The 14,397-nt window shown below is 46.4% G+C and overlaps 1 long non-coding RNA gene across 1 annotated transcript; it reads left to right on the top strand.

Moving 5' to 3' along the window:
- The first annotated feature begins 2,092 nt into the window (after window positions 1–2,092).
- Window positions 2,093–7,284, top strand: LOC128352092 (uncharacterized). The gene is made up of 3 exons (XR_008320202.1): window positions 2,093–2,171; window positions 5,977–6,124; window positions 7,087–7,284. It is a non-coding gene; the product is annotated as an uncharacterized LOC128352092 (long non-coding RNA).
- The last annotated feature ends 7,113 nt before the right edge of the window (window positions 7,285–14,397 follow it).

Genomic DNA, 14,397 nt, shown 5'->3' with positions numbered 1-14,397 from the left:
TGTGTGCAGCAGTACCTGACACCAGTGGGCACTTCACTGCGTATCTGTGGACCAATCCCAGTGGGAGGCACGCACGCTGCTTTCCTGTCCCTCACAGCACACTGGTGGGGCAGGAGAACGATAGTGTGGCCAGCCCCTCCCTGCAGCAAAGCACAGGTGGGCTGTGCTGCATGTGGAGGTGTTGGACACTGACCACACAGCAGATGAGCTGTCAGGAGTCATGGATCACCAGGTAGAGGAATGGCTGTCCTGGCAGCCAAACCTTCACTGGGGGAGTGGTCATGGTCACTGACAATGCTGCCAAGATAATTAAGGCAACTGAGCAGGATCAGTTTGTGTCCATCCATTGTGTGGTGAACAGTCTGAACCTGGTCATGCAGGATGCACATGCCCTTCTGGGGCTGTGGCCAGGATTGTTCCCAGATGGCAATTTTACTTTGGCTTCCCAAAATGCATGCACGTGTGCATTCACATATCCTCCAGATATACCTCAAAGTCCCTGTGAGCTATTGGGGAGCACTCCAGACACAATTCGGGTTTTTTTATTGCACATTAGAGCTTGACCCGCCCCAATTTATGTCCAGGGTTTTATTTAAAAAAAAAAAAAAAACACTTTTAGCATGGGGGGGGTGTGGGCAAATTCAAACTCACAGTAAAGCCTTGCATGTAAAGCCTGCTATCTGGGAAAGCTCCAGGTGAGACATCCCTGCTGCAGGCGTTGGGTGCCACTCTGATGCTGCCACGGCTGCTTTTGTGGAGAGGTGTCTCAAGATAGCAGCTTTCTTCCAATGGAGTGAAAAGGGTAGGCAGATGCTCAAGGGGAGGCAGCTTGAGCTCTGCAAACCTGAACACCTGATCCCTCGGGATGTTTTGTCCCCCTCTCTCTTGCTCTGGCGCATGCAGGAGCAAGAGGCAGCCATCCATGGCCTGGCAAAGAGGCATAGCTTGGAAGTGTGTGACCTATCCAAAAAGGACTGGGCACTCCTTTCCAAGGTTGTCTTGGCCCTTGAGCTGTTCTGTGTTGCCATGAACAGCTTGTGTGCCCAGACAGCAATGCTGAGCCAGGCTTTGCCTGCTGCTCTTCTCAAGAAGATGATGGGTGAGCTTCAGACCACGCTGATCACTGTGGAAGCAATCATCTTGGCAGGCCAGCTGAGGACTGGAATGGTGGATTGGCTCAGCACACTTTTAGGTGCATCAACAGTGCATGTTTTGTCTTGCCTTTGGGACCCAAGGATGGAGGGAAAAGAGGTCACCTCTGACCAGCTGCCCAGGTGGAGGAGCCTCCTGGCTGCAAAGCTTAGGCAAGCTGAGGGTAAGAGGCTGGGGCACAAGCAGGAGGAGAATGCTGGAGCACCTACTGCTAGTTGTAGTCCACACCAGCACCAGTAGAACCACTAGGGATGTGCGAACCAGTTCAGGTTTGAACCAGTTTGCCACCTGTCCGTGTTTAGGGAGGAGGAATTCTCTAATTGACCTTTTATTTTTTATTTTTTTATTTTTTTACATTTTATATCCCACTCTTCCTCCAAGGAGCCCAGAGCGGTGTACTACATACTTAGGTTTCTCCTCACAACAACCCTGTGAAGTAGGTTAGGCTGAGAGAAGTGACTGGTCCAGAGTCACCCAGCTAGTATCATGGCTGAATGGGGATTTGAACTTGGGTCTCCCCGGTCCTAGTCCAGCACTCTAACCACTACAACACACTGACCTTCCCACCCTCTTACACTAAATTATAGGCACGGGCATTGCCTCAGAGTTGTGGGAGGAGGAAAGTATAGTCACTCCACTCTTTCATCTATCAGTGGGAGCCAAAAGCCTGAGCTCCTCTCCAGGAGTCCACCAGACCAACAAACCCCATCCCTGCGGATCGTCTCTTCTTCAGCAGCCCCTGCCTTAAATAAAGCCCAACATTTAGGACAATTATCCTGCCTTCCAGCTTTCTCCTTCTTCCCTGGTCAGGCAAGTGGATTGACCACCCAATCTCTGGCCTCCCACAGGGCTTTTTCTCCAACTCCACCCCCTTCACTAGCATTTCCATACAAGGCAGCAGCTGTGGAGTTGATATCATCACTATTGCATTTCTACCATTCTGCTGTCTCTTGAGCTGCACCTGCCCATCCCCCAGCAGCTGTTGCCCACTTCTCTGAGCCCTTCCTGACTTCTGAAAGGTAATTGCTGGGGTTGTCGTAGCGACAGGAGCCCTCTGCTTCTCTCGGCACACTGCCGCTGTTTGATTGGGTAAACAACCCTGTCTCACAGGGGAGGGTAGAAAACCCTGACACCACCTAACCAGGCCTGTTCAAAGGCTCACCCTCGAGCTAAACAAGGCCCAGTTCAGTTTGACTTTAAACCGAACACACCGGGCCGGCTCAGGGGTTCTAATTGCTAAATAAATAAATAAATAAATAAATAAATAAATAGCTCACTGCCGGGTCTGGGTTGTAATGTTGGCCGGGGGGGTGGTGTATGTAGCTGTTGGGGTGGTCTCAGGATTCCCCTGCCGGCCTCCCCCTACTCCTTTTCGGGCTGGTTCAGCCCATTACAGGCCTTCCTGGCCCTCTGCCTGCTCATGATGGCTATTTTGAAGGCCATCCTGACCCGGGCATCCAAATGGCTAGTGTGTATGCATGGTGGCCTTCAAAATTGTAGCCGCGAGCTGGTAGAGGGCTCAGAAGGCCCATAAACAGGCTGAATTAGCCTGAAAAGGACTGGCGGGAGGCTGGAGGTGGGAGGGTGGACCTTTTAACACACACACACAGAGCCACAGCAGCACCCCCCGGAGGCCTGCATTACAACCTGGCCCCGGAGGTGAGTTGTTATTTTTATTTAGAACCCCGAACTGGCTTGAACATGAGCCGAAAGGGAGTTCTTTTTCAGGGTGCCAAAACCAAACATGCCTGGTCCATGTCTGGTCCAGACTTGAACTGAACTAGGCAAACTGATTTTAGGCACCCCCCTAATCACCACCACTTCCTGGTTGAGCAGCATAGTGTCCCTGGCAGGGCCTAGTGAGCTGGCAGTTCTGCCTCCTGTTCCACCTGGTGGTTCATGGAGCAGTTCCTTGGTGCCTTGCCAGGGGTACAGAAGGAGTCCAGTGAGCCCTGAAGCAGTGCTAAGTCCTGTGTGCTGCACTACCTGCAGGAGCCTGTTGCAGACAGGGAGACAGAGCAGATCCAGTTTTGGGGCAACGTGTCATCACATCTGGCCAGACTTGGTGGTACTTGCTGGATGGTTCCTCTTGTGCTCACCAACCAGCATCTAGACCAAGAGGGTATTCTCCATGGCCAGAGGCATGGTGGCATCCCATCATGCAAGCTTGGATGCTATGGTAAAGCAGCTGGTCTTCCTGAAGGCCTACCTTCCCCTGCTGGGCTATCCCAAGCTGGCCATGCAGGGTGAGTGACTCATCGTCACCCACCCCCACCCAATGAAACACAACTGGCAGCTCACCCCAACCTGGCCAGCCCCAAAACCAGATGTGTGTCAGTCTTCTCATTAGTGCTGCTGACACACACACACACACACACACACTCCACTACCATGGCCGATGATGAGAGTGATGGACTGGTGCCCTTACCCATGTGTCAGGCTGTCAGCCAGGGCTTAGCACCAATTTGAGCCCATGGTGTTATCCAGAAACAGGCAGGCAGGCAGGCAGGCAGGGATGTATGCTGGAAATGAAAAGAAGAAAGAAGACTTCTTCTCATGGTAAGAGCAGGCGGGCACCCAAGTTCTGCCTTTGTCAATCTGAGATCCATCAAAACCAGACAGTTAACAGCAAGCAATAGCACAGCAAGGATATTATACCTACTCAGTACTGAGAAAACCACAAAATCAAGCCTGCCTACCTTCCTTCCTTCCTCCCTCCCTCCCTCCCTTCCTTCCTCCCACAGAGAGACAGGAGGACAGAGCAGTCATGGCCATGATGGGTGGTGCTACCTACCACCCAACCCACAAAAGAAATGGGCAAGTGGGTGATTTTTAGGGTGGGGATTAATCTTCCCTCCCCACAACACCCCCCCCCCAGGATCCTATATGCCTATGGTGTATATGCCTCCAAAGTGGCATATAGCACATAAAAGATCATACCCAATCACCTTTTTAAAATGTTAGTATATATATTTAAGAACACCACAGCAAGAAATGAAAATCAGCAGCAACATGTCCCAATCAGCTGGAAAAGCAGCTGTTGCAACTGATAAACTACTAACAGTGTGAGAATCCAAGAAGAGTCAGGATCTGCCTTCATTGCCCCCAAAGGCTTATTAAAAAAACAGCAGCACATAGATATATTCTCCTTTCCTACCGGCCACCTGCTTTTTTCCAGGTTCCTGTTTTGCTCTCTCTTGAAGCACTCCCCCTCCCCTTGCTCTCAAATGCTCGCGAGAGCTGCCACACATGAGATTATCCATGGGTAAGAATTATATAGATAGATAGGCACATGAGCATTTTTCACTGAAGCAAGGCAAAAAAGGAGGAAAGGTTTTCTCACAAAATTGTATAATGGAAAGAAAAATTAAGAAAAAATGAAAAACCAAGAAACAAATAGATCTCTGTGTGTGTAGTTTGGCCCACAGAAAGGCCTGTTTGAAGATTACAGTGGAGTATACATTACACAATTCCAGCTGGTTTCAGAAGAGACACAGACCGGTTTAATATGTTCTACAGTATCAGCTAAGAGGAATAGCCTGTTTCAGCATTGTAGAAATAATAATAATAATAATAAGAAGAAGAAGAAGAAGAAGAAGAAGAAACCAATTCATATGGGTAAAGGTCATTGTTTGTTTCCACACTTAATGCAAGACAGCAGTTGAAACTTTGCAAACAGCCCCAAGAACAGGGGCTGTTCTTTCTGATTTTGCAGCAGAAATAAATTTCAGATACACTGGAAGATACAACAGGCTTTGGTTTTGCTGTCACAGGTGCTGGAAAAGGTGGCATTAATTTACTTCTGCAGAACTGTAATAGCCAAACCAAGGTTTACTTATAAAATGCTATTAAAAATAAGCTATGTTGGGGCAGAGGTGCACATTGTAGCAGAAAGTATGCATTAAAGGAAGAATTATTTTAATTTTTTTAAAAAAATCCAGTCTGGAAGAACAGAGCACAGGCAGTTACTGGGGGGAAATGCATACTGTTCCATGCTGGTCCCAATTTTAGAAGGGGAAAGAGCCAGCGTGGTATAGTGGTTAGAGTGCTGAACTAGAACCAGGCAGACCCGAGTTCAAATCCTCATTCAGCCATGATACTTGCTGGGTGACTCTGGGCCAGAAAAGGTATTTTACTGACACACCTATTGCTAAAATTGTATTTCTGACATTGAACCTGCCTTCTCCCATATGAACCGATTTGATGTTTTACTATCTGCTTCAGGGGCATATTCAGAGGTATCAGGGTCTGGCATGGTTTGAGCCAAACAGCACATCTAAATAGGCCACAGACAGATTCCAACATGGGTTGACCAGTAGCAGAGCTTTCATGAAGCAAGGTGAAGCAAGCACTTCAAGCAGCAGATTATTGGTATACTGATGCAGCACTGATGTCCCTTCAACCTCACCCTGCTTCCCTCTGCTGCCCGCCCCAACCATCGAACCTCTTTGCCAAGCAGTAATGGTGTCACTCCTTGGCAAAGATGCATTTCTTCTCATTTTGCTTTCTTCTCATGTGTGCCCTCCTCCACTTCCTCAGCTTTCCCCTCTTGTACCACAGGGCTGGGTATGAAAAGGGGAGGGAATAGAACAGGAAATGAGGAAAGGGCACCAGAGTGCTAGAGATTCTCTATAGAACATATCCAGTACTCTATAGAAAACACAGTAGAGTATTGGAGATGCTTTACCGAAACAAGAGAGCAGGGGCGGGGCGGGGCAGAGTCTGTTTGACACCTTCTCATTAAGAAGAGAAGTTTAGACTGGGAAGCCAAGCTCAGAAGAATTATTATACTGGGTCAGCAGCCGACTTCAATTTTCCTTTCAGTCACTGTCTGGGGAGTGCTGTGGAGCCATAAGACTTAGATCAACCTATTTGCCTTCATAGCACAGAGAGTTATGCACCTGAGCCTTGTTGCCAGAGCTTTGATTCAAGACCCCTGGAACCTTACAAAAGGTTAAGAAGGTAACAAGAGGTGAGATGGTGTTTTGTGGTGGTGTCCTACTTAGGAAACAACATTGGCAGCAACATTATTATTGGGGTTCCAGGTTAAAACTGATTTTAATTTTTGAGCTGTTCGTGTATGTCTGTGTGTGTGTGTATGTGTCCCATTTTTATTGCCATTTGTGCTTATTTGGCTATTTGGTTTTAGCTATTTTGGTTTAACTAGATTTTAAAAAATTGGAATTTGGTTTATCTTGCAATTCACCTTAAAGGCTCAATAGTAGGGATGTGCACGAACTGGTTCGGCAGCCCATTTACGGACCACTGAGGTTTGGATGTCTTGCATTCGAGCCAGTTCGGGTGCAGGGGGGGATTCTTTAAGGTGCAGGGAGGGTGCTCTTACCTCCCCTGCCACATTTACCCCTCTGGCGCTCGCCCCAAAATTGCTACTGTGGGGCTGCAGCGTACCTCCTTGCAGCCCCGGTCAGCATCCTACTAGAAGTGGCCAATGCACATGTGTGCACATGCGCATCAGCCACTTCTGGTAGGATGCTGACTGGGGCTTCAAGGAGGTATGCGGCAGCCCTGCAGCAGCTATTTTGGGGAGAGTGCTGGAGGGAGAAATGCAGCGGGAGAGGTAAGAGCACCCTTCCTGCACCTTAACCCCCCCACCTCCCGAACGTGTTTGTGCACATCCCTGCTCAATAATAGAAAGGTAGAATATACATACTAAAATAAATACATAAATAAAATAATTCAACAAAGCTGTTGAAATAAAATGCTTGATTTTCAGCCAACTGGCTTCCACTGGCCCTCAAATCTCTAGTTGCCCCCTCTGGAATATGAACACCACTTTCCATATCTGGGGATCATACTGTTAATGATTTTAGAGATAGTGGAAGGAACAAAATGACAGCTATTTTGTGGTTTCAGCGGGATATCTGCTCTTCTGTTGCCTTTATGTAGTTTTATGGTTTGTATTATATTTTGTAGTAACTTCAGCCAAGTGCTTCCCAAGTGAAATCAGGCAGCATCAAGCATGAACTTGGCCCTTGCTCCAGAATGTGAATGAAACTTTTGGATAGTTAAATATGAGAACCAGCCAAATTGAGACAACTGAAAACTGTCATGGAGCAATGTATTCTTCTGCATTTGTGCCTTTCTGTATTTAAAGATTAAAGATTTTGTGAGAAAAACCAAATGTCACATTAAGTATGAGAGATCTACTTACTTCAATTGACTTTGCATCAAGTTTACATTTCTCATCTTTTGTTGTTTGTGTTGCAATCATATGAAACATTTTTTCTATGTCTATGCACAGCCAAGTAGTTTAGGCACTGTTTAACCTAATAAGCTTGAGTGAAAATCTGGCTGGTTTTGTATTTAACATTCCAACCCTATATTGTAGTTAAATCAGTTTGTTTTCAATTTGGTTTCTTCCCCCCCACCCCACACACACATATCCGCTGCCCCCATCAGTATTGTTATGGGACATAAGAAAATGCTTTTCTTCCTGACTAAAGAAGAGAAATAGATTTTTTTTAAAAAACTCTGTACTTCTAAATCAGGGTTTAACATGCAAGAGAAAATAACAGTAATAAATAAATAGCCACAACAAATAGAGGCTGTTCACATGTGTGTGCAAAACCGGTTTTGCAAAACCATGCATGTGGAGAGCCCGGGAAGGGGAGGGGAGGGGAGGGGAGGGGGGAACCGCATAATGCACCACACACTCATTATGGTGCATTAATTGTAAACCACCCAGAGATGCAAGTTTGGGGCAGTATAGAAATATGTTAAATAAATAAACGAACAAATAAAGGCTATTTCTGGGGGTGGGGTGACGCGGGGCAATACATCCTAGTACCCCAACTCCCAGGGCCACCAGCAGCAGCTGGTGCTTGTCTGGGCGGGTGATCCGCCCACCCAGGAAAGCCTGGAGGATCGTCTGCACAGAGGTAAGCTTTTCTGGGCTCCCTCCCCACAGACAGGGTAGCCCTTTCTCACTAGTCATGAGAAAGGGCTCATACAAAGGTACCTTACACAACTAGTTCACTCTTGATTTTTTGAATGGGGGTTTCAGGTGTTCTGAATCAGTGTGACTGACACCCACAAACCATACAGGGATGATGCCCATATCTATCTATCTAATTTTTATACTGCTTGATATGTACATCTCTAGGTGGTGTACAAATTTTTGTGTCCATTATGCTAACTGCTGACTGGGCAAAGAGGCACCTTTTACCGTGGTGATTCTCTATATTTAGCAGGGGGAGAGTAACTGGCCCTATCCACCCCCAGCACAGTACTTCCAGTGACTGTTGCTGGTGTGTGTCTTATGTTTCTTTTTAGAATGTGAGCCCTTTGGGGACAGGGAGCCATCTTATTTGTTTGTTATTTCTCTTTGTAAACCTCCCTGAGCCATTTTTGGAAGGGCGGTATAGAAATCGAAATAATAATAATATCAGGATAAGAATGGGTGGCAGAACTATTGTGCAAAACCATAGCATTCACAAACCTCTATGCTAGATGATATTACTTCTTCCTCCCCTACCCTTGTCATGCTTCAGCAGGGTCAAGAAGTGGATGCCCAAACCTGAAGAAGCTGGTTGTCAGCACAGGAGGCAGAGATGATGGTATGTTCCAAATCAGGCAAAAAATGCTGGTGAATTCTGGAGAAAGCAGATCAGAATCATAGGGGCTAAAAGCAGATGGATAGTCAGAGGTCGGCTGAAGAGTGAGTTCCAAGGAAAGCAGAACAGGATCTGAGGAATCAGATGCAGTAACATATTCAGAGCTTGACCAAGTTCGGCTAGGCTACGATAGGCAAGGGTGACCCAAGGTATTACAGTGCCTGAGGCGAGGCGTCAAATTCTGCCTTGCCCCACGCCACCATTGGGGGCCAGGCCCCTTTCAAAAATGACCCTTGCAAGCTTTGAAAATGGTGAGGGCTAGGAGGAGGGAACGTTGTCAGCAGCCTCTCTCTTCTCTTCTCCTTGTGCTTGTTGCAAGGAGTGTTTAGGGCAGTGCTCCTTGAAAAACTTGCAGAGGTTAAATTGGTGCCAAGTTTCTCAGACTGATGAGCAAGATCGGAAGCCAGGGTTTTATAGTTCTAGGTTAGCAGAGATTGATCTGTGGGGTCAGTTGATAATTATTTGGTTCGTTGTAACCTAGATGGTACCCTTGTGCCACAAAGTTTAGGCTGCCAAGTTTGCTGAGGAGGCAGAGCACTGCTGGTACAGGAGGTAAAATACCAGATCCTGCCTGACCTTATTTTGAGACCTCATCCCCCACCTGATGCCTTGCAGAAATCAGAGAAAGCAGCTCTAAAGAGCCTTGCTATCCCAGGATGTGAAAAATATGATACCTTTATGGGATCAACTGGGCTTTAAAATACCATACTCCCCCTACACATGCACACACCCAAGTGACACATAGACAGAATAAAAATTACAAAAATAAAATGTTACATCTTAAAGATGATGGTAACCTGATTCTGTAGCTTTTTCAAACAATGCAGCAGGAAGAACTGAACATGAAAAACAGCCATGCCTTTCTGGGAGGGTTTGGACTGTACAAGTTTCAGGGGCAAGGTGGTTAGAAAACGCAGCTAGATCTGTAAAAATATTAAGATGGACAAACTCTACACTAGTTGCTTATTGCAGTCTTTAGCATCAATCCAGGCAGGGGCACACCTGCCTTGCCTTTTATGCAGTGTTGCATGCACTGGATCTGTGTTGCCCATATTAATGTTGATAAAGTAGTACTGTACAGCTGAAGTGATGGAAACAACAAATTTGAAGAAGGGCATTTTTGTGGACAGAAATCTTGCAAGTCAAGCCTTGCAACTGTCAGCTGTGAGAAAAGCTTATTGGCTGACATACTGCACAAGAATACATTGGCCTAGTAACACTGTGTTTGGAATAATGGGCTTACTCTTGTGTAATACAAGTTGCACACATTTTGTGTCTGCACAACTTACATAAATGCAACGTTGCTAGATTGACATTAAGGCTGTTCACATTACCAGCTGCAGCAGGGTAGGAGCAGGAAAACCTGGGTAGTGAGGCTCGGGTGGAGCCTCAGGACCCCCTCCTACCCTGCTGCTTCAGAATAGGGCTACCCTGTTATTTAACCTAACCTTTTATCTAGGTTAAAGGGGCAGAACCCCATCTTATCTTGGCAGTCCCAACCATGTGTGTGATCAGGGCTGCAGTTTCTGGCAGCCCAGCTTCCAGAAAACCACAGAGTGCTGCTTAAAGAGCAGCCAAGATGATGAGAGCTGCAACATGGCTGAGAGCAGCTGCTCCACTGCCCACGCAATGCATCATGGGATACTGGAGGACTTCCTCCTCTACCTCCCCAATGCAATAAGTGCCACCGTGCTGATCATGTGGGTGTGTGGTGTGGCGGAGTGCAAGCGCCAATAAGCTCATGTGGGGGGAAACAGGTATATTCCTGCCTTCCCCCACCCCCCAGCTCTCCCTAGCCACCAGAGATTTTGGTTATGCAAATGACCTCAGTCTCTTGCACAGTATGTCAACCACTGTGTCTTTCTAAACTTTGGCTCTGTTGTCCCTGTGATGAGCATGCACAAATCCCATCTATGGACGCACATTTTCATGATCAAAGAATTTTTTTAAAGGAGGCTTGGTAGTAGGAGGCATACAGAAACATAAGATTGCGAGGTCTCAGCTTAGACATTTGTTCAAGCTATGCCTTTAAATTCAAATGAAGGGGAAGATGAAGTAACTTTCCAAAATCCAGACCAACAGCCTCACCGAAACAAAGCCATGTCCACATGTCCCTGGGGAAAGCCTAGTTGCCCCCAAATTATCCAAATTATCCAAGTTGGTGTGCAGAATTTATTTCTAATACAGAAACAGTAAAAGGATAAGCTGAGAAGGTGTCATGGAGTATTAGGGATGGAAAAAACATTTCAGCATTGAAATGTTTCTACTTCAAATGGGCCATTTTGAGTGTCTTGAGCTTGAAGCAAAGTGCCCGTTAAATAAAGGGCCTGTTTTGAAAAAGGAACAAAACAATCTCATTTCAAGTTGAAACATTTAGATTTCAGGCATCATTTTGGAGGCCTGTTTTCCCCTTACTGATTGGTTTTCTGGCACTGGCTCCTGATTGTCTTGTGATCTCCTTGCTTCTTGGTTGGTTTGTTATCATACTAATCAAGTCTTATCAAGGGCAAATGTGCCCCCATTGGCTGGGGGAAGGAAGGAGGGAGGGAGAGCCCAAAGTAGGAAGTTGTTCTAGTTGAGCTTATGGCTATGCATGCTGCTATCAGTCAATCATCTTTATTACGGTCGAAGGCCAACATAAGATAGAACAGTAGAGCATGATTCAAAATAATAAAAACAAATTATTAAACTATTAAACTATATTGCTTTAAATTACTTTATTTTAAATTACTTTATATTACTTTTATTACATAAAACTATATTACTTTAAAATTACTACTCTAATAGTAAAAAGCTATATTATAATACTATAAAGCTGCTATCCTTAGAAAAGAGGGTAACTATGAAATTATTAAACAGCTGTATTAAAAAAATTATGTACATATAAAATGTAAGGCATCTAAACAGGAACACTAAAAAACACTAAATAGTTGAACCTTGTAGCCATTTATACTCCAGGGACGAGTCTTGAGTCTTCTGGTGAAAGCCATAACTTTAGTTTTTTGATAGTTGATTTCTAGTTTATCATTCTTGCAGTACTGAGCTAGAGCAATCAACGCTCTTCTAAGACCTATAGGGATCCTAGAGAGGATCACAGTATTGTTGGCATAGAGCAGGGAGGAAATGCATCTATCTGCCAGCTTGGGATGGTGAAAGTCTGGGTTACTAAGGTGTCTCACCTTGTCATTGATGTAAAAGTTGAAAAGGAGCGGGGCCAGGATGAATCCTTGTTTGATTCCCTTGTGTCAGGACAGGGTTCGTGAGGTACCCTTGTGGGTTGCACCTTACCTTGAGGGTCATGTCTGCATGAAGAATGCAGATCAGATAGAGCAGACATTGGTTGATCAAGGAGGCTTACGACTTCTCCCATAGCTTGACTCGGGAGATGAAATCAAAAGCAGTCTTAAGATCAGTGAAGGCAGTGTAAAGGGAGGCTGAGTTACTGGAAGAATATTTTTCAATGAGGTACTGAAGCACCAGGCATTGATCAGTTGTGGATCTACCCTCCCTAAAGCCAGCATGCTTCTCTGCAAGCAGATTTTCTTGGTCTAGCCAGTCCTTGTTTCCCATGTAGATGTCTAGCATAAAGCTTGCTGATGGTGTTGAGCAAGCTGATGGGCCTATAGTTGGAAGGATCATCCTTTCTTCCCTTTTAAAATATGGAGACAACTGCCAGTTCCCAGTCCTCGGGAATATGGCCATGAGAGTCAATATAGGTAAAGAATGAGGCCAAGACTGAAGCCCACCACTCTATATTATTTTTATAAGGTCTGGAGGGATGAGGTCTTCCCTGGGGACCTTCCCCACTCTGATTTGTGAAATAAGAGACTCAATCTCAGCCATAGAGACCTGTGGCCAAGAGACCAGTGGGCAAGTCCTCTACATCCAGTGGGGAGGGGAGAATCTTCCACAGTGCAGTGGCATCTTCATACAGCTTCTGAAAGTGCATTTCCCAGACCTCTGATGGGATATGGGTCCCTAGCTGAGCCAAGCCATTGCCAGTGGAGTTGGTCGTGATGCGCCAGAACATAGCTGCTCTGACCACCTGGATGAGTCGTGACCAATTGCCTCTCTTGTCTTGTGTGCCAATAGGTGTTTATATTGCCTCTTAAGGTTGAGGAGGTTTGGGAGGACCATTGCAACATTGGTTTCTGAACTGGATATGTGAATTTGGTAAGTGGAAACAAGAGCTTTCCTAGTGTCAACATGGTCCTTGTCAAACCACGGTTTGGATGGACACACAGGCAGCTTTGAGGGAGGGTCAGCCTCACAGATTAGGTGCTTTTGTAGCTCATGCACTAGGGTTTTGTACGTCACTGGGGAGGGACGAGTGGGATCCTTTGAAGATAGGTCTAGCTGGTAGCTATGTAGAGTTTCCTCTGCAAGCAGCTCCTTTATTGTTTGATCTAACGGGGGGCGGGGACCATTTGGCATGATTTGGCTTGTCCTGCAAGTAAGATTGTGTGGGGTGGAAGTGGGCCTCCAAGTGGATCTGCTGGGGAGGAAATGATAATTGAAGGCAGATTGAGAAATTATCGCTGAAAAGGTCAATTCTCAAAGGGTAGCAGGTTCCCGGAGATAGCAATGTAAGCAATGGTACTTATTTTGGAGCCAGATAAATAAGTACATTCTCCTGGATGGTCCTCTGCAAAAGAGCCATTTAATGTATGGAGGTAGAGCCTGGCAGTCGATTTTGCTAGGCAGGGGCCCACGTAATTTGACCTCTGGTCCTTAGAAAGGCAGGTGGGTGGGGGGTGTCAAGAAGGGAGGTAGAAGCTGATTTCAGGAGAATAGGATGTGGTCATCAGGCCCCAGCCTGGCATTGAAGTTGCCCCTCAATACCAGCAGTGCATCAGGATTGGCCAGCACAAGGTTCTCTGTATAATCTTTGAGTTCTGCCCATGCAGAGCTGATTTTGGGTTTTCTACGTTGTGGTAGGAGATACATATTGATTATCAGCAGTAAGCTGGTGAATTAGAATAGCCATAGCAGCTTGCTTAAGTTGGATATGGGGTGATGTTGTCGGACGCAGGGTAGTAGAAACTAATATCCCTAGGCCACCTTTAAGTCTCCCTTGGCCTGCCCCAGGAACCTCCCCCACTTTGTACGAGTGGTATCCATTAAGCGTAAGGTCATCCACTGTCCAGGTTTCCTGCACCAAGATTATAGCGAACTGGGAGAGGAAGTTAGTGGAATCTGCATCTCTGAAATGGAGCCACCCAGCCATCTTCCATCTTATGCTGGTCTGTGGGATGTCACAGGGTTGAGGTAGTAGTTGAATTCTGGGTGGGAGAACTCCGTGTACGAATCAGAAAATCACTGGTGGCCAAGCTCAGGGACTGGGGTTCTTGTCGAGATGGGGGTGGGGGCACCTGCTAGTTCCTGCCCTTCTGGCCCGGGGGGTGCTGGTGAGGCACTCCGTTAGTCCAACACTTCCTTCACAGAAGCCTGCTGTCTTGGGTCCAGTTCAGGGAGGTCATCAGTGACAACCTGAGTGCTCATGGACTCAGGTAGGCTGCCTTGGGTGCTCAGCTTGCTAATGTTCTCATGATGAGAGTTGCCATCCAATGATACAGACATTCCTAGACCCTGCAAGGCAGTGGGCGCTTTC

This window comes from Hemicordylus capensis, chromosome 3 (assembly GCF_027244095.1).
Source record: "Hemicordylus capensis ecotype Gifberg chromosome 3, rHemCap1.1.pri, whole genome shotgun sequence".
Taxonomy (NCBI): Eukaryota; Metazoa; Chordata; class Lepidosauria; order Squamata; family Cordylidae; genus Hemicordylus; species Hemicordylus capensis.
Note: the sequence above shows the minus strand (reverse complement) of the source record. Positions and strands in the feature narration are given on the sequence as shown.